This window comes from Ornithorhynchus anatinus, chromosome 9 (genome assembly GCF_004115215.2).
Source record: "Ornithorhynchus anatinus isolate Pmale09 chromosome 9, mOrnAna1.pri.v4, whole genome shotgun sequence".
NCBI classification, from domain to species: Eukaryota; Metazoa; Chordata; class Mammalia; order Monotremata; family Ornithorhynchidae; genus Ornithorhynchus; species Ornithorhynchus anatinus.
The window spans coordinates 55,867,749-55,887,955 of NC_041736.1; the positions used below are offsets into that span (position 1 = coordinate 55,867,749).

The following is a 20,207-nucleotide window of genomic DNA, read 5'->3' on the forward strand; positions in this document are numbered from 1 at the left end:
CAGAAGGATTAAACACTTCAGCCCCTCGCTGTACGACACCGAGACCTGCATTCCGCACCCCTTTTTTTTTGCCGTTATGATCTTTCGGGGTCTGTTCAGGATCGGGAGGCATTTATTCAGTGGGGGGGGTGGGGGAGTTGTTTCAGCCTTCGAGTCATTGTAACGGTTTTGTGTATTAGTATACAGTGTGTGTTAACATCATGGACGGGTTTATAACAGCCTTATAACATGCACAGATCTCTCCTGTTTTTTATAGGCATCTAGACTTCTGCGTTAAAGTATAGCGGCTCAAAAATTTACAGCGGAGTTTGAAAATGAAGCAAGCCTGATGAAATGCCTTCTAAATTGTGTAGACTCCATCCCCCGCTGTATATTTCTGCAAAATGATTAAAATGTAGGGGACCTCTTATCTGATAAATTCTAGCATCCTGTCACGGGAACTGTGCAGGAAAACAATAAAGGAAAAATAGTAGTCTGAAATTAAAATTCATCCTTTTTATTGGAAAATCTAAGCACGATTATTTACGCTTTCTAGAAAAAACAAAGGGCATCGTACACTCTCCATTTCAACCAAGTGTCATTCCAGCTTCTGGCAAACGAAAGCAGACCCATCCGGTCCCGAAAGGAAAACGCAAGTCCAACGGAGCTGGAAAATCCGGGCCCTTTTCACGTAGACTGGTGCTAGAAAATGGGAGTCAAACGGTAGACAGTTTTGTCGTAGCTAAGCGGCCTAATTATTTATTGTAGACGACAGACCTACTCATTCTTAATTCCAGTCTCGCTTCATCATTTTTTCCATGTAACTTTAATTCAAGGGGCAGCAGTTCTTGCTACATAAGTAATCAAAGATAATAAAAGCAGCACAATCGGGATTTATCTTTCACGGCGAAAAAAATCCCAAATTTACACGGACAAAAAAGTGATCTACAGAGATGACACCGGGCTCCACTTTCCGTTATCAGAAAATAACCCAATTACATCACAGAGAGCCAGCTCAAGTTGTCATATCTGGTGGCTATTGTTTCTTATGAAATAAATGGCTTCTGTTTATCACCGGCCGACGTGACACAGTGGTGCAAAATCCTATTCCCTGCTGAGATAGCGCGTGTCACCGCTCTCCTAAACCCGCAAAATCCTCCGGAATTCCTGCATATTAAACCCTTCGTTCTCTTCGGTGGGTTCTCCGGACCTTCCTTCTTCTCTGCTCCGTCCTGCAAGCCCACGGTGGCTTCTTGGGAAAGCCTTCTCTGTTTACATAGTACGTCTACCGGGCAGAGATCTAATGGAAGTTGGCGGTTTAACGGATCCTGTCACTAAAAAACACCCTCTCTCCAAAGCAAAGGGGCACGTTTCAGAAATCCCGGAGATGGGGCTTATCGGCGATAACTCCGTGACAGTGTCCGGGGCATGATTCTCGTGACTAATTAAACCACACTCTAATCACAGTTCAGATGCAGGTTTCTCAAATGGCTCGTATTTGTCCTATTTATTTCCCGCATCTCTTTGCAATAATTATTTGGTTAGCTTGTCCTTCAACCTACCGTCGTGTTTCCTCATTGTCTCCCGGGCATCCCTCGATTTTCGCTTTTGTAAGTTGTACGGAGGAACTTTACACCCAGGGCAGGATAATGAAGGAAAAGAAAATGAAGGGGAGAAATGGCAATTAAGCAGTCTCTCGCATACTTCTGTGGGAAACGGCAGAGGTGATTTACAGTTCCGGTAATACCTGCGGAAAACTCTTTTGTTGTATAAATCAGTACACACATGGTGCATTTTCACCTCGCTCTACTCCCATAGAGACTCTAGTAAAACACAGTGGTTTCATTTGGCACAACCGAATTACCTGTCTTGAGATGGAGAGGTAATAAAAATAAAGAAAAAGATGCATAATGAGTACCTCGTTCTCCAACGTAGGGTGGAAAAATCTCAGTTGTTGCCCCGCGGACACTAGATAAAGCGGCAGTTTGCTTCGAAGCAGATCTTTTCTCGATACGTTGGTAAATCAGAGCTCCTCATTCGGTATCGTGTAATTATCTTCCAATTCTAAGGAATCAAAAGAGGGAACTCGCTTCAAAACCTAAACCGTCAAATTTCCGCCCGGGGTTCTCCCGTTCCGTCTCCTCTTCAATCAATCGATCGATCGTATTTATCGAGAGCTTACTCCCCGCAGGGCACCGTACTAAGCCCTTGGGAGAGTACAATACGACAGAGTTGTTAGAGCCGTCTTCATTCTTGGTCTGGCTTCGCCATAAGGTGTGTAAATGTATTGCGCCATCAATAGTTGAAAGCGTTTTTAACGGGGAATAAAGGAAGAAAATCTTTTCGGAGCTAAGTCCTAATAAAGTTCCATCTCAGGATCTTAGTAATTTTTACTTATATCTAAAGGATAATTAAATTGCGACCACTTCTGAAACAGTGAAATGCCTTAAAATTTTACAAGGTCTGTAAAAGGTACATTAACGGCTTCTCATCAACAGCTTCATCTATTTTTATATTAATTTCTCTTTTTATTAACACATATCCTTTAAAACATATTATCCCTGACTTGGGTATATAAATATAACACCTCTTAAATGTGAATTCATTTAAAACATTCAGGGGAAAAAAATCACAGGTGAGATGGGTTTTTGGTTTTTTTTTCCACTGACAGAATTTAGTTTCTGCAAAATGTTTCAGCTGGTCTAGTTCTAAAAACACTTGGAATTTTGACTAGGACCACAGTAGAACTAGAACTAGATTCAGAATTGATAGATTTTTATTTGAGAAATTGTTGTATTAAACCACAGTGGAGTCCCAAGCATTGAGCTAAATACGAGGATGCTCAGGTTGGGCACCGTCCTTCAATCAATCGATCAATCAATCAATCGGTGGTATTAACTGAGCGCTTACTGTGTGCAGAGCGCTGTACTAAGCACTTGGGAGAGTCCAACCCAACGATATAACCGACACACTCTCTGCCCACAACCTCGTTCCACGCAGGGTTTGCAGTCTAAAGGGATCAGGAAACTGAGGCCAGGAGGAGTTTAGTGACTTGTCTAAGGTCACACATCAGGCAAGCGGCATAGATAAAATCAACGTCTCCTGATTCCCAGTCCTACGCTCTTTCCACTAGGCCAGGTTTCAAAGTTAACAGCGTGGCTCAGTGGAAAGAGCCTGAGCTTGGGAGTCAGAGGTCATGGGTTCAAATCCCAGCTCAGCCACTTGTCAGCCGTGTGACTTTGGGCAAGTCACTTAACTTCTCTGTGCCTCAGTCACCTCATCTGTAAAATGGGGATTAAGACTGTGAGCCCCACGTGGGACAACATGATGATGATGATGATGATGATGATGTTGGTATTTGTTAAGCGCTTACTGTGTGCCGAGCACTGTTCTAAGCGCTGGGGTAGACATAGGGGAATCAGGTTGTCCCACGTGGGGCTCACAGTCTTAATCCCCATTTTACAGATGAGGGAACTGAGGCCCAGAGAAATTAAGTGACTCGCCCACAGTCACACAGCCGACAAGTGGCAGAGCTGGGATTCGAACTCATGAGCACTGACTCCAAAGCCCATGCTCTTTCCACTGAGCCACACTGCTTCTCACCTTGGCGTAACCGCTGTGGCTCAGTGGAAAGAGCCCGGGCTTGGGAGTCATGGGTTCGAATCTTGGCTCCGCCACTTGTCAGCTGTGTGACTCTGGGCAAGTCATTTCACTTCTCTGTGTCTCAGTGACCTCATCTGGAAAAAGGGGATGAAGACTGTGAGCCTCACGTGGGGCAACCTGATTCCCCCGTATCTACCCCAGCGCTTAGAACAGTGCTCGGCACATAGAAAGCGCTTAACAAATATCAACATTATTATTATTATTATTCCCATGTTCCGTCCGACACCGGCGAACCTTACATCCAATGACGGAGCACTGTCTGTGACCCAGAACTGCAGGCATCACTGCATACTCTTTGCCTTGGTACGTCACCGTCCAGTGATACTGAGGTCGGCTTCAGACGTTTGAAATCTCACCTCCTCCAGGAAGCTTTCCTCAGTGGGTTTTTCTTCTCCCCAGGGTGCAGCCTCCTAACTATCATCTCAGCACTTCAGCAGCTCATCACCTCACAACCTTCCCAAGGCCCTTTGGTACCTGTGGATTTACATACTCCATTTACATAGACAGGCAGCGTGGCTCCGTGGCAAGAGCCCGGGCTTGGGAGTCAGAGGTCATGGGTTCGAATCTCCGGCTCTGCCCCTCGTCAGCTGTGTGACTGTGGGCGAGTCACTTCACTTCCCTGTGCCTCGGTTACCTCGTCTGTAAAATGGGGGTGAAGACTGTGAGCCCCACGGGGGACAATCTGATTACCCTGTATCTCCCCCAGCGCTTAGAACAGTGCTCTGCACATAGTAAGCGCTTAACAAATACCGACATTATTATTATCATTATTATTAGCGTACCCCGATCCACAAACTGGAATGGGCAACGACGATTCCCTGGCCAAAGCCACGAGCCAGAAGGTTTTCTTGAAAACCCGGAGTTTTGCGTGGTGAGATGGTTCTCTTGAAAAATCAGCCTGGCCGGGAGCTTTGCACTAGGGCTCGTGTGGGGAAACAGCCGACAATTCACGTTTTCTCCTAGACAGATGTCTTTTGGTTCCTACTGAAGTGGGCGGAGAGGAGGGTTAGGTTCGTCGGCCCTTGGGATCCATGGTGGCGGTGACCAGAATTCAGGAGTCCGAATGACTATGGCCGCCACCTGGTCCATTTTGGTCATTCTCCCAGTCTCACGCCTCGGCTCTTGATGCCTTCCTCTTATGGGACCCTCCCGTCATCATCGTCGTCGTCATCGTGGTATTTGTTAAGCTCTTACTAGGTGCCAAGCACCGTTCTAAGCGCTGGGGTAGATTCAAGGTAATCGGGTTGCCCCACGTGGGGCTCACCGTCTTCATCCCCATTCGACAGATGAGGTCACTGAGGCACAGAGAAGTTAAGAAGTTAAACCAAGCCAAGTGTCAAGCATTGTTCTACGCACTGAAGCGGATCCAAGTTAATCAGGTTGGACACAGTCCCGTCTCGGGACAGTCTCGGGGCTCACAGTGTAAGTAAGAGGGAGAACGGCGTGGCCTAGCGGAAGGAGCACGGGCCAGGGAGTCACGGGCCTCGGGTTCTAATCCTGTCTCCACCACTTGTCTGCCGTGTGACCTTTACTTCTCAGTGCCTCAGTTACCTCATCTGTAAAATGGGGATTAAGACCGTGAGCCCTGTGTAAGGCAGGGACTGTCTCCAGCCCGCTTATCTTCTGTCTACCCCAGCGTTTAATACAGTGCCTGGAACACAGTAAGCACTTACTTAACACATACCGTAAAAAAGCAGTTATCGAATCCCCATTTAACAATTGAGAAAACCAAGCCACCGAGAAGTTAGGTGACTTTCCTACAGTCACGCAGCAAGCAACTTGCAGATTAGAACCCACGTCCTCTGACTCATTCATTCGGTGTAATAACTGAGCGCCTACTATGTGCAGAGCACTGTCCAAGACCCTCCACTGGGCCATATTGCCCCTCTAGGCCACAGAGGGAGGTGATGGCTTTTGGAGCAGGATGAGGTCTCTGATGAGATCTGAGCGTTTCCAATCATGGTGGAAAAGGCCCAGGACGGTGGCTATCTGGCCTGTTTTTTTCTCTGAAGCCTCCCTTCTCCCAGACCTCGTCCCCCTACTAAAATCCCCGCCCCCCAGTCTTCGTCCATGCTTACAATGAAAAGGGGCCTCTGGGCCAACGGGACCCTCAGAGGGAGGTAGGGGTGGGAGAGGGTCGTGGGAGAGTTACAGGAACCAAAGACGCGGCGCTCCGAGCGGCTCCGTGGTGGCGGTTGTAGAGTTCAAGCTGTATAAATAGGATGAGACAGCCTCTTCCGCCTCCTGGGGTCTCCCCTTGTACTTCTTCAGTCTTGAACAGTCTTTAAGATGTGCTGAGATGCAGAGAGGGAAGAGAGCGAAGCGGCAGAGCTCACAGTGGTCCCTCTTGGTAAGCGTAGCGCCTCCAAGACGAACTCTGAGTCGTCTTCTTTGGGCGGGAACCCCGAGAGGACCTGTGGCACAAAAGAAGGGGCGAACCGCTGCCGAACAGAAACCCCGGGAGGTACCGAGAGGGGAGGTTTTTGATTCCAGCGCCGACGGGTGTAAATCTGCAATCTGTGTACAGTGCTTCATTATGTGAGAGGAACATCCCGTCATTTTAAGCCATTTTTCGGGAAGGTCAGGTAGATCATTGAGAGGACAACATAAACCCTTCCTAACGTACAAAGACAGACCTCTTCCTTGGCATCTGAACAAGGTCAGGAGGATCCTTCAGACGAAGGTGCCAAGCGGTCAAGACCCTGGCAGCGCAAGAGCGGGCGATGGACCGACCGATCAATCGCTCGTATTTATCTGGAACTTCCTGGGTGCGGAGCACTGTCCTGAGGACTTGGGAGAGCACAACACGAGAGAGGTGGTAGGAGCCCACGAGGATCTTACAGTCTATTGGAGGGAGGAGCAAATCTTGCCTTTCTAGATTGAGAAGAGTCATTGTTTTAGCTGCAAGAGAGAAAGTGTGATTTGGCATTGGTCTATGAATGCAGGTACAAGACAGGAAAGAAGGAAAACCATAGTCGCTTTCATTCATTCAATCATTCGGTCGTATTTACTGAGCACTTACTATGAGCAGAGCACTGTACTAGTCACTTTCCAGTGTCGCTGGAGTTTCCTTTCTATCGCTTGATTTTCCCCAAACTATAAAACCACAGTCCGCAAACCCCAAATCAAGACTTTGGTCTCCGTGGCCGTCTCCAAACTCAACTGATGGGGCAGAAGTGGTAAACACAGAACTAACTGAATTTCTCCAATTGAAATAAAGACAGCCTACCTCCCATTATTTTGAGGGTTAAAGATGAACTTTTTCTTATCGGGAGAGCAGAGCGTTTGGGCTACTGTTTAATTTTTAAATGCCTGAAGAAATTCTCTCTCCTGCAAGAGAGAAAGTGTGAGTTGGCGTTAGTCTGTGAATGCAGGTACAAGACAGGAAAGAAGGAAAACCATAGTCGCTTTCATTCATTCAATCATTCGGTCGTATTTACTGAGCACTTACTATGAGCGGAGCACTGTACTAGTCACTTCCCAGTGTTGTTGGAGTTTCCTTTCTATCGCTTGCTTGATTTTCCCCAGACTATAAAGCCACAGTCAGCGAAACCCAAATCAAGACTTTGGTCTGCATAGCCGTCTCCAAACTCAACTGATAGGGGCAGAAGTGGTGTACACGGAACCAACTGAATTTCTCCAATTAAACTAAAGACAGTCTAGCTCCCAGTATTTTGAGGGTTAAAGATGAACTTTTTCTTATCGGGGGAGCGGAGCGTTTGGGCTACTATTTAATTTTAAAATGCCTGAAGAAATCCCCCTTAGCGGGCCCGGTTTCCTCTCCTTTTGAAATCGGAACGCTCATCCGCTAATGGACGAATAACCCTCCCGTTTTAAACGGCAGCGCCGGGGTCTCCTTGCACCCGGGACTCGGGAGCTGGAGAGAATATTTACGAGTCGGGGGAACGCAGACTCCCGGCAACTTGAATAGGAAGTAGCGGATATTTCTGGTGATGAAAATCTTTCAGCAAGGTGAGGCAGGCCACATCCCGGCCCTTTTATATCCGAGATGAGATGGATTTGAAAACCAGAACCTGCCTTCTTGATGCAAGGACTCGCCGCGTGAGATAATCTCTCGCACATTACTACCGGCAAGCAGATCTTTTACCCTTTTGTCTCCATGCATTTCAGAAACTGTTAAATCGGTTTGGTGTCCACGTCAACTTTTGATCCTAGCAATAGCCCAGGGAACTGTCATTATCTTCAGGGAAAACATCTGTAGGTCTTCAGTAGGTAGTACTAATTGAATTTCTTTGCTAGAAAAAAAAAAGTAGCTGATTTTCTAGATCAATATTTGATTGAATATGTTTGAAACGTTGGCAGATAAAGGTCCCTTTTCTGGTCCAAAGACTTTTTGAACCACAGAGGTAGCACGTTCTAGCTCCCCTGGGATTTGAGTGGAAGGAGGTCTCAAAGATCTATAAGAAACCTTCCTGCTTTTCCTTGTGTTCTTCCAGCAAGACTCTCTAAAGGTTGAGATGAGAAGAAGGTAAGATCAAGAACTAGAATGTCTTTATATCCATTTTTTTTTAATCTTTCCTGGTGCCTCTCTTAACTAAAAATAATCGTTTATAACACTAGTTTACAAAAACCTCCTGTAATAGGATTGTGGAAAAGATGGAAAAGGGCCAGGGCCATCTGGCTTGTTTTAAGGAGAGTCCAACAACCTTGGAAAATCATTTATCGTCCAAGTTTCTACCACTCGTCGCTAATTAAACTCGCACCGCCGTGTCATCACGATGAAAGGCCAGTGATCAAGAGAGGACTGGAAGTTTGAAATCCTGAGAAAAAGGGATGGGCGAAAACTTGGGGAGAAAGTTTTCTAGGCGGGTTAATGAATGAGATTTTCCCAGACCACACCTAAACATTCCCTCGGTACTGCAGAAACAGATTGGCGAAAGGCAAATACATTTGAGGAAGAAGCCTCCTGACCATTTTCCACAGCCAACCTCAATGTTAGTAGTCTAGCACACGCTCTTCTCGTTTTCAGCTTTCCTTATAACTACCCTACTCAGATAAGGTTAGCACTTTTGAAAAATTCCACTCTGTCACGCTCTAAGATTTTGATGAAATACCCAAGGGAGGTTGGGGGAGGGGTTGTGTGGATGAAGCCATCTCCTCTCCAACATTAAATCAATCGATCGATCGATCACATTTCCTGAGCGCTCTACACAGCACTGTACTAAATGCTTGGGAGAGCACAACACGAGAGAGTCGGTGGATATGTTCTCTGCCCCCTCTAGACTGTAAATTCGTTGTGGGCAGGGGACGTGTCCGTTGATTGCTGTATTGTACTCTCCCAAGTGCTTAGGACAGTACTCTGCACATAGTAGACACTCAATAAGTACCACTCGATAAGTACCGCTGAATGAATGAATGAACAAACTCCCAGTCTAATATTCTGTGAGATTCAACCCAACTCTAACACTGTCTCTCGGAGTGAAAAATAGTTTAATTGGGTCCCGATGTCCACTGACAAGGTGGGGATCAGAGGAGAAAAATACAAATCCAATGGGGGGGGGGATTATAATACTCTGAGATGTCCAAGGGGAGGGGGAAGGGGGCGAGTAAACCCCTTGAGCAGGCATTGTGTCTGCTTTACTCAACTCTACTCTCCTAAGTGCTTCGTGCAGCACTCTGCACACAGTGAGGGCTCCATAAATGCTAGCGATTGAATGACGGGTTGAACCTGAGTATCAAATTCAGGAGTCCTCTAGGCGGTAAACTCGCTGTGGGCAGGGAGCGTGTCTGTTCACCGTTCTCTTGTTCTCTCCCAAGTGCTTAGTACAGTGCTCTGTACACAGTAAGCGCTCAATAAATACGATGGAATGGAATATGACTGAAAGAATGAAAATTCACCAAATGCCCCGGGTTGGGACGGACAGAGAATCTGACTAATAGGCTTCCAAGCCTTCTCCATTCATCGGCCTTTTTGTGGTACGATTTCTATAATAGCCCAATAACCCTTTCCCTAAGACTGACTTCCTATCAGCTCTCCTTAGTACCATCCTTCCCACTCTGGGAACACCTACTATTTTCTGGAAATCCAGGGTTTTAGAGCTCCTGTCCTAAAACGCTCATGCGGAACGAGGGGAATTTGCGCTAATGGATGCTAGCTCTACCCACGAATTCATTGCCTTCCTTCCTGACTGCTTTCCACCTGCTCTGCGGACCGTGCATACGAAGCTGGAGAAGGATGTCCCAAAACAACGTTGAGGACAAACGATATCAACTTTCCCGGTGGGGACACAGCAATAGCGTAAGTTAGGATATTTAGTACAGTGCAAAATGCTGGCTCCAGTGCTCTGCACGGAGTAAGCACTCGATGAATATCGTTGATTAATTCCAAATCCACTCCTAAATTAATGTTAATCGCATTTATTGTGCGCTTACTGTGTGCAAAGTATTGTTCTTAGCGTTTGGTAGAGCGCAATAGACGCTCTCCCTGCCCACAACGAGCTCAAAGATGTACCTTAACAGTGCAGACGGTCAAAATTCAGCATTAATTTCAGGAAGCACCTTCATGCTATCGGAGGCACTTTGCCAAGGACACTAAAAACACACGGTCTCTTTCCTGTGGACCTTAAACATAAAAGAGACCACAGTCATGTTGACATCTGGGTAGCTAATTGGAACACGGGCACGTATGAGACTAAATACAGGCAAGACAACAATTACACGGTGTGAAATTCAAATACATCTAATCAATCGTCACCTTCAACACCTCAGCATCATAGAATTAAGTAGCAAACTTGCATTTATGTGAACCAGAGGAGCATTAACCCAAGAAACTAGAAAGCTTCCAAAAATAGCTTCTCAGATTAATAGGCACTCATATTTTTGTTGTCCTGCGAACTCGCAAGCGATTTGAAGAAAGGAGCAGAAATCTTCTTTCTACTCGGGGTGACAGAGGGACGATCTGTATGTCGCTCGTACAGATCTAATTTCGAGATTAATTCTAATATCCATCCTTCTATACGAATTGAGCGATCGGGGTATGACAAACCTGGAAAGTAATCATTCAGCAGCTTGGCCACCGACTATTTCTCCAACATACTTAAAAGTGCAGATTGATATCCGAGCGGCGTCTCCCAAGTCGACGCAGCCACCACCACCAGCTGAAACCCTAAGCATCCAGCAGTGAGGCCGGATAGCCGATGGTCTCTGAAAGGATAAAAGTAAGCCAGTGAAATCTAGGTTTCGTACTTGCCTCCGATCCGTGGGGGAAGCGCGGCTAATGAAAAATGAGAGCGATGTGCCCGTCGCACATTTTTGGATTACTGTTCGGTCCCGTCGATCTGAAACCTAATGGAACACAGACCACCTACAGAGAAGGGATATTGTGTCCATCTGACAAACTGCATCCAATTTACTAACCGACCGCATGGCGAACCCCACCGCTCTTGGTTGGATTTCCTGTTTTTGATGCGCCTTACATTTAACTTGGGTGAAAGTCAGCGTCTCGGTCCATTCACGTCCCCTGGCCGGGGGAATCTTAATAATAATAATAATAATAATGAACATTAATAATGATGATGGTTTTTATTAAGCACGTATACTGTGTGCCAAGCACCATTCTACGCACCGGGGTAGACGCAAAGTAATCAGATTGTCCTACGTGGGGCTCACGGTCTTAATCCCCATTTTCCAAATGAGGTAACTGAGGCACAGAGAAGTTAAGTGGTTTGCCCAAAGTCACACGGCAGACAAGTGGTGGATTAGAACCCACGACCTATCACTCCCAAGCCCGTGCTCTTTCCACTGAACCACGCTGCTGCTCTACCCCGTACCTCGCAACCCACTGGAATCCTGGGCTGGCCCTAAGACCCGATTACCTTGTATCTGCTCAAGGGCTTGGAACAATGCTTGGCACGTAATAAGCGCTTCACCAATACCACAGTTATTTTTACTGTAAGAAGCAACATGGCCTAGGGGCGAGAGCACGGGCTTGGGAGTCAGAGGACGTGGGTTCTAATCCTGGCTCCACCACTTGTCTGCTGTGCGACCTTGGGGAAGGCACTTCACTTCTCTGGGCCTCAGTTACCTCAACTGTAAAATGGGGATTAAGACTGTGAGCCCCATGTGGGACAGGGACTGTGTCCAACCTGATTACCTTGTATCTACCCCAGCGCTCAGTACAGTCCCTGGAACATAGAGAGGGCTTAACGATCACCATTATTATTATTATTTCTCAGCCCGCAGGCCTCCTCGGCCTCTCTCGACTGCTTTTTTTGGAACGATTGCCCGGCCAGGACCTTAGCCCTTACGGGGCCCTACCTGAATAATCGGATGCCCGTCCCATGAAACGCCACTGGAAGGAGAGGGGGGAAAAGGACAATGAGGACCCCCAGTAAACTCATTCCCTCGAAGCATAATAAGGGTTCTATAACGAGAGAGCTGACATTCCACATGGAAAATGTTCAGTTTTTTGTTTCCGCACCTGTTCTAAATGGCATCTGGTGGTAGGGTTGTGACTGCAGTCAACCACCACTACTTTCTGTCAAGCTAGCAGGGAGGAACAAAAGAAAGAGAATTCACGGGGACTATTAGTTCACCCCGGTGTTATTTCTAGCTACGGATCCCGCGTCCTCCTCGTCGGGCTCCCCGTGTGCGCTCGATCGCCGGCTGCAGTTGATCGAGGACCCGCGGCCGGGAGAATCCCTCCGGCCTTCAGTCTCGTTCTCTCGGTGAGGTGGTCCGCCGGGCAGCGTCTTGGTCACCCGTCTGCCAGGGACTGACTTCGGCTTCCTCGGTTGAACGCGAGGCTCTTCCTGGATCGGATCTATGACTTCCTCCCGAGCTTGTCCTGTCCCCGATTCTTGCATACAATTTACGTTTCGCAGGTGTTACCGGGCTACTGCTTCCTAAACGCCGACTTCAGCCAGCTAGGGAGGAGGGGGAAGGGAGCGGGACTTGGAATGTCAGCGGGAATTCCATTCTCTCGTTACGAAGCAATACAATTTCATGTGCCAGGGCTATTTATTAAACTACAAAGAAGTATATTTCAATATGCAGGGAGGTAAAAGAGATGCACGATCCCGGATCAAATTCCATCATCGACTCTCCAGTCGTGCCTGTGTATTCTGTGGCACGCGGGATGCGGTATATGATTTAATAGATAGGAGCGGCCAGATGAGTTCAAAATATAGCTTTAGCCTGAGCTGTGAATTGGAGTGATTTTTTTTTTTTTAATGTCCTACTTTTAATGCCACTTGAGCTGGATTCTTTTGTGTGATTCTAGTTTGCCCGCATGTTTTTTAAAGCTTGATGGAAATCTATGCATTGTTAATAAAGACCTTTAAAGAATGTGCTTCTTTCAACGTTTTAAAAAATGGATTATTATTCATCTGGTAGAAGCGGGGATGAAAGAAAAACGAAGATGCAAGAAAATACTATAAATGGACTATATCTAATTTAATAATGAATTTCCCAAATATGCCATAACATCTGTTCTGGAATTTATAGTCCTTATGTTATACACATTTTAATATCGTTTCTAAATATGCCATTTGTTAAATAGAATGTGATCATTTTTATCATTGGAAAGTATTATGGTTTATTTGAACCATTTAAAGTTTATTTTGACATTATTTAGCTTCGAATAGATGTGAAGTGCTCTAAAATAAATTCACAGGGATATCGACTGAGGGCCTACTACGTGCGGATTACTGTTCTAAGCGCTTGGGAAAGGTGGGAAAAGCACGGGACCGGTCGTCAGAGGATCTGGATACTAATCTCGGCCCCACCACTCTCCTGCTTCTTGCCCTTGGACAAGTCACTCAACTCCTCTGTGCCTGTCCTCCACTATTAAAATGGGATTCGATACCTGTCATCCTTTCTACTCAGATTAAACTCTCTTTCTCCAATCAATCATATTTATTGAGTGCTTATTATGTGCAGAGCACTGTACTGAGTGCTGGGGAGAGTACGAGAGAATTAGCTGTCATGTCCCCTGTCCGCAGTGAGCTTAGAATAAGTGCTATGGGGCTGAGGGTGGGGTGTCAATCAAGGCTACAAATCCATGTCCAAGGGTGAAGCAGAAAGGAGAGGGAGTAGAGGAAATGACGGCTTAGTCAAGGAAGGCGTCTTGGAGGAAATGTGATTTTAATAAATCTTTAAAGGTGCGAGAGTGATCATAATAATTAATAATAACAACATTTATGGTATTTGTTAAGCACTTACTACTTGCTAAGCACTGGGGTAGATACAAGGTAATCAGGTGGTCCCACGTGGGGCTCACAGTCTTAATCCCCAGTTTACAGATGAGGTCACTGAGGCACAGAGAAGTGAAGTGACTTGCTCAAGGTCACAGAGCAGACAAGTGGCGGAGCCGGGATCAGAACCCACGACCTCTGACTCCCAAGCCCGGGCTTCAGTTCTGGGGTGGGAGGCAGAGAAGGAGCCCACGAAGGAGACGGAGATGAATAACTAGATGGATGAGGTTTTCCAACACCTGTTGGTTTTCCCCACGCAGATCTGGCCAAACCATTTGTTAGAATTAAAATTCACAAGTCTTTATTTCCAGTCCATTGCTTAGCCCCAAGAGCAACGCACTTCATCCCATAAACCGTTCCGATTATTTAAAAAAATTTCTAATGTGCTCTTCAAATACGCATATCTGAATATAAGCTACAAACATTAAAATTGTCTACAAGTCCTCCTCTCCCAGTTATTCACACGAGAGTGCAAAAAAACCAAACTGAAAAGCCGAAGTTAACCTGTCAATGTGTTCCTCGAGATAAACACCGGACAAGTGATTCACCACCTATTTGTGATTTTTCTGTCACAGAAAGGATCTCGACACCACGACCGATCGCCCTCGTCCCGGGAGTTACCGCTGGACTATTAAGGGAAAGGCAGAAGAAATCTCTTTTGAGAGATTTCAAAGTCGATTTCACCTCTCTCTGAGAATTCCCTTTATAAGTCCCGAAAGAGTGACTTGTGAAAGGATAAACCAATAATGGCAATGCGGAAGTAGATCGTAAGTTCCGGTGGGCAGAGATCGTGTCTTCTTTTTCTCCTTCCAGCGTACTCTACCAAGCGCTTAGCACAACGGTCGGCAGTCAGTAGACACTCAATAAATGTTCCCAACTGATGAATCTCAAACAAACAGGAATCTTTTTTTTGTGACTTTTGTTAAGCACTTCTATATACTAATACTGTGTTAAGTACTGGGGCAGCAATAAGACAATGAAATTGGCCCAAGTCCCTCTTTCGCATAGGGATCCTGACAAACTAAGATCTCTCTTTCGGAATGATTGAGACGTAAAGTGAACATGTTTTGTTTACAACCCAAGCGCCAAAGGTAGTTTCTTACTTTTCCCCATTGTGATTCGCTCCTTTTGACCCACCGTCTTTTCTTTTTGGAACTCTCACAGTCGCCCCGCCGGAGTCATTAGGCACTTTGCATGGACAGGATATCAACTCAAGAAAAATGACCAAACCGTCTCGGAAAATCCAGCATCTTTGAAAAAGCTGGCTAACTTATTAAAACCTGTAATTAAAGCGTGTGGGTGTGCGGGTGCGCACACAGACGTTCGCGAACGGGTTTGTTACCCAATTCCGCAGGCCTATATTTAAGGATAATGTGGTAATGGATTGCAGTGGGACAAGCCTTTTATTCTCCAGTCTAGAGTCATAAAGCCCAGCTCCTAGGGGAGGGACTCTCTGCTTTTGGTACACGCACCACCTTCCTTTTAAATGCCGCTAAGTGTGAAATTAGTGTTGTCCCTCAAAGTGCAGAAGATTAATTGTCGGTAATTGAACACGGTTTGGGGGCTAATTATATCAAAATTGATATTAAAAGAATACTACCGAATTGATTGAGTTTTGCCATTCGTATTTAGTTTTCAAATTACTTGAGTCGAAAGGCAGCGGTAAGAAACAATAAAAATCCATTCAAAGCCGCTAAAGCAAATTAAGGTTTACTAGTCCTTTGAAAGACAAATGATCCAACTGCCATAATGGAGGGAGGGCAGTAAAAATGCTCCTGACATTTACTATAGATTTAAAATATCAAATGTTCTAAGATGCCATATGTTGAACTCATTTAACGTTTTTCCAATTTCCGTTTAGGTGATTTGATTTAGTGTTTGGGTGCATGCGTGTTCAAGTGTGCCCCGTGTACTTATGAAGGTTAAGAAAAAAGGTCTCCCCAAACCAAAGGTCCTCTTTAGATATTTATAAACGATCTCAATTTTTGAGTCCTCTAAACCTGCGCTGTTTGCAGATAGCATGAGCTAGGCGGAAAGAACAGGGGAGTGGGGGTCGTGTTTTAATCCCACCGACCCGCTGTGTGACCTTCTTGCCTCTCTGGTCTGCAGTTACCTCATCTGTAAAATGGCTTTCTTTGCCTTAGATTGAGAGCCTCATGTTGTTGTTGGTATTTGTTAAGCGCTTACTATGTGCAAAGCACTGTTCTAAGCGCTGGGGGATACAAGGTGATCAGGTTGCCCCCCGTGGGGTTCACAGTCTTCATTCCCATTTTACAGATGAGGTCACTGAGGCCCAGAGAAGTGAAGGGACTTGCCCAAAGTCACACAGCTGACAAGTGGCGGAGCGGGGATTAGAACCCATGACCTTTGACTCCCAAGACCAGCCTCTTTCCACTGAGCCACGCTGCTCTGGTGATGGAAGGACTGCATCCAATTCTTTTGTATACTTAGTTCTGCCAGAACATGATGGAAGAATCAGTGGATGTTCTTCTGACAACACACGTCCGTCTGGACCGGGGCCATACGATTGAAACGTGTGCCCCTGCGCGTGACATCGGTCACGGGATGAGAAATAGAATGCAATTTTTCCTAAACGTGGGCTTCTTCCCGAATGTGTTCCCCTGCACCGTAGAAGAATCAACCACATTGAATGCTAACTCCACGGAGCACTGTACTGGACGCTCAGGAAAGTACAATGCAATAGAGTCAATAGGATCCCTGCTCTCAGAGAGCTTGCAATCTAGCAAAACCACTGGAGCCATGAGAAATGGGTGGACCTACCCCAACACTTCGCCCAGTGTCTGGCACACAGTAAGTAACCAGAAATGCTTATCGAGTACCTCCTAGATGCAGAGAACTAAGAGCTTGGAAGACTCCAAAAGAGTCAGACGGCATGATCCCTTCTCTCGCGGAGTTTATGATCTACTTAGGAGCAATTCATTTCTCACGCATATCGGCATCGTAAGAATACCCACGGTGACCTTATGCATCGTTTACGTCAGAGCCTCTCCCTGGCGCTCCACGAGGCGGCAATCATTTGTCCTTGGAAATACGAACCCGGGATAAGAAATTCATTATCCTTAAAGTGAAGGCGGTTTAGGTCTTTGATGAAGGGTTCGGAAAACAGTGTCGAGAGAGTCGAGCTCATTCTCCATCTAGGCCATTGACTTGGCGTGACCTTTACATTTTCTAGCTCCATTTTCTACCCAGAAAATGAGGTCTGATACATTTTTCCACCTAGCCGGGACTCCCTGCTGGGAGACCACATTACATGGGTGGGGAACGAGATTGCTTCACGTGACCAAGTTCTGCTTCGGAAACATGTGTTAGAAATTATTTCTGCCTGCTAAGGCGCAATATAGGACAGTGGTGCTTCTTATGACCCGAACTGTTGTATCGTCCCAATATATCTGTCTCTCTATCCACGGAGTTCCATTGTGATGGGGCCCAATATCTGTGACGTCCTTTGATTTCCTTAGAGGCACATGAAGGCGAGAAATGGTTTCCAGCCAGCCACATTCATTCCGAAGGGAAGGTAAGAGGCAGACGATTCTTTCGTACCCTCTCTGTCTGAGGAGCTCGTCGAATCAACAGTCGACCTTGGTAAAAGGCACTAGAATCCCTTCTGGAAGAAAACAATTCCAGTTGTCCAGGCATAAGCAGCTGTTTTTCATCATCATATTCCCAGCCCTGACCACAAAATGGCACCCACCTCAGTGGAATATGGCTTCCGAGTAGCCATGAGCTCACTCCAAGAAAGCAAAAGAGGCAAAGAGCAAGCGGCAGGTAGTTTTCCTACTTCGATTCCTGAGTCCTTTCCTGTTCCCGCAAGGGTTTGAAACCAATCTGTTCGGAATTTCAGTTGTATCGAGTCCTGATGGCTGAGTTGGAATACAACCGAAATCGGCGGCGGGAATTCGCCTGTTTCATTTTCTCTGACATTCTTACGGTCCGGGTTTCTGAAATTCGACATTTAAATTTATGTCAACGGTGGGCGAATTATTCTGGGCGTCCCCGCGATGCCTGGAAAAAGTTTGCTGGCCTATTTGTACTTTGCTTTGAAGATTTTACCTGAAGGTTGATTGGTACGGTGGTTTTGTTTTTGAAAACAGACAATTGTTGTTTGGTTTAGTGAAAATTCAGCAAAAAATGTTACTTTCTCAAAAATTAAAGGAAAAAAACAAAAGGGAAGGAGGGACTGAATGCCTTAAATGCCACTCACGACACACAGCTTCTTATTCACTTTGAAGCCACAACTACATAGTAACAGTAGGAATTCTGCTGTGACTTTGGGCAAGTCACTTAACTTCTCTGTGCCTCAATTCCCTCATTTAATCGTGGGAATTAAGACTGCTAGCCCCGTGTGGGACAGAGGCCGTGTCCAGCCTTATCTTGTATCTACCTCATCGCTTAGCACAGTGCCTAGAACATAGTAAGAGCTTAACAAATACCATATAAAATGGTATTTATTATGTCCGGACTCTGAACAGAGCACTATACTCAGCACTGGGGAAAAAATTCAGGTGGTCTAGTGGAAAGAGCATGGGGCTAGAAGTGAGAGGAGCTGGGTTCTAATCCCAGCTCCGGCTCTGCGGCCTCAGGCGAGTTACTTCTCTGTGTCTCAGTTTTTTTCACCTTCCTGCTTAGCCTGGGAGCCCCTTTGGGGACCGGGACCATGTCCAGCCTGATTAGCTTGTATCTACCCCAGCGCTTAGGAGAGGGGTTGGCCCAAAATAAGTGCGTAAGATGTACCATAAAAGAAATACACAGGTGGGAATTAGACATGGTTCCTGTCCCTTACAGGAGTCACAGTCTAAAGCCACAGGTTTTTGGATGGCCCATGTTACCCCCCTAATCTCACACATTCTTTCTCTCTTCCCCTTCCCCTTCATGCGCGGCACTCTGTGGCCTTCTTTCCTGTGACCTAAGAGAGCCCTTCTTTTGTCAGCTGTGTGACCGTGGGCAAGTCACTTAACTTCTCTGTGCCTCAGTTACCTCATCTGTAAAATGAGGATTAACTGTGAGCCTCACGTGGGACAACCTGATTACCCCGTATCTACCCCAGCACTTAGAAGAGTGCTCTGCACATAGTAAGCGCTTAACAAATACCAACATTATTATTCTTTGGAAAACGGTCCCCTCATTATTGAGACTTCTTTAGTGACCCGGTAAAAAACATCCATTCATCCATTCATATTTACTAAGCGCTTACTGTGTGCAGAGCAAATCATATTTACTAAGCGCTTACTGTGTGCAGAGCAATGTACCAAGCATTTGGCGGAAGTCCAAAACGATAAATAGTGACAATCCCTGCCCACAACAACAACAACAGGTGAATGGGGATGTTTGAAATGGTTTTCCTGTTATCAACATTTAGATATTTATTTGTTTAGTCAGTCAAGTGGAGGAGCCAGGATTAGAAGCCAGGGCCTTCAGCCTCCCAGGCCCAAGCTCTATCCATTAGGCCACACTGCTTGCCTCTCCCCCGAAAACTGAGGGCTTCCCCACAGAACAGCTACGGGGCCTCGCCGTTCGCCCGTTCGACCTGCCGGTTCCTATTAATGAAAGCTACAAAACGGCTCATCTCCACATCGTCCTTCTGATCTTTCGGGATTCAATTAGAAACGTCTTTTAAAAACCCCGGTTTTACTACGGTTGTATCACATCTGCATTTTCAGCACTATGCTGTTGAGCACAATGGGTTATAAAGTGAAACTCCCAGTACTTACTGTAATATCCAGTGAGAACCCCGGCATTTGGTGGTTTTCGAGTCCCTGACTCATCATTTTATATTCGTTCATCAACATTTTAACTGCCTCTCTTAAAAACCGTAATTCGACGGTTACTTCGCTCAACCTGTTTTAGATCTGTTCTTCCTTCTAAGTCGGGACCCTTCCTTTCACGTGCCTCATTCTGTACCTGAATCCATTTCTCTCACAAGTTATAAAGGCATTTGTTAAGCACTGACTAGTTCCAGGTGCTGTAGCAAGCGCTGGGGTGGGTACAAGCTAATCAGGATGGATCCAGTCTCTGTCCCACCTGGAGCTCACAGTCTCAATCCCCATCTTACAGATGAGGTCACTGAGGCACAGAGACGTAAAGTGACTTGCCCGAGGTCACACGACAGAGACGCGGCGGAGCCGGGATTAGAACTCAGGTCCTTTTGACTCCCAGGCCTGTGCTCTGCCCAACAGACCACGCTGCAAGTTGGAAAAAAGGGATAACTTTTTGGTGTGCCCAAAATGGCCAGGATGTGAGTCCCACCTTGGACTCATGGGAAACAGCGTGGCCTCGTGGAAAGAGCGAGGGCCTGGGAGTCCGGTGGCCTGGTGGTGTTCTAATCCCCGCTCT

The 20,207-nt window shown here is 46.2% G+C and overlaps 1 long non-coding RNA gene across 1 annotated transcript; it reads right to left on the reverse strand.

Annotated features, from left to right (window-relative positions):
- Nucleotides 1-498: 498 nt before the first annotated feature.
- On the reverse strand, nt 499-19,795 carry LOC114814316. Its single transcript, XR_003762094.2, has 3 exons — nt 19,586-19,795; nt 1,898-2,043; nt 499-681 (listed from the first exon to the last, which is right to left on the reverse strand). It is a non-coding gene; the product is annotated as an uncharacterized LOC114814316 (long non-coding RNA).
- Nucleotides 19,796-20,207: the final 412 nt, after the last annotated feature.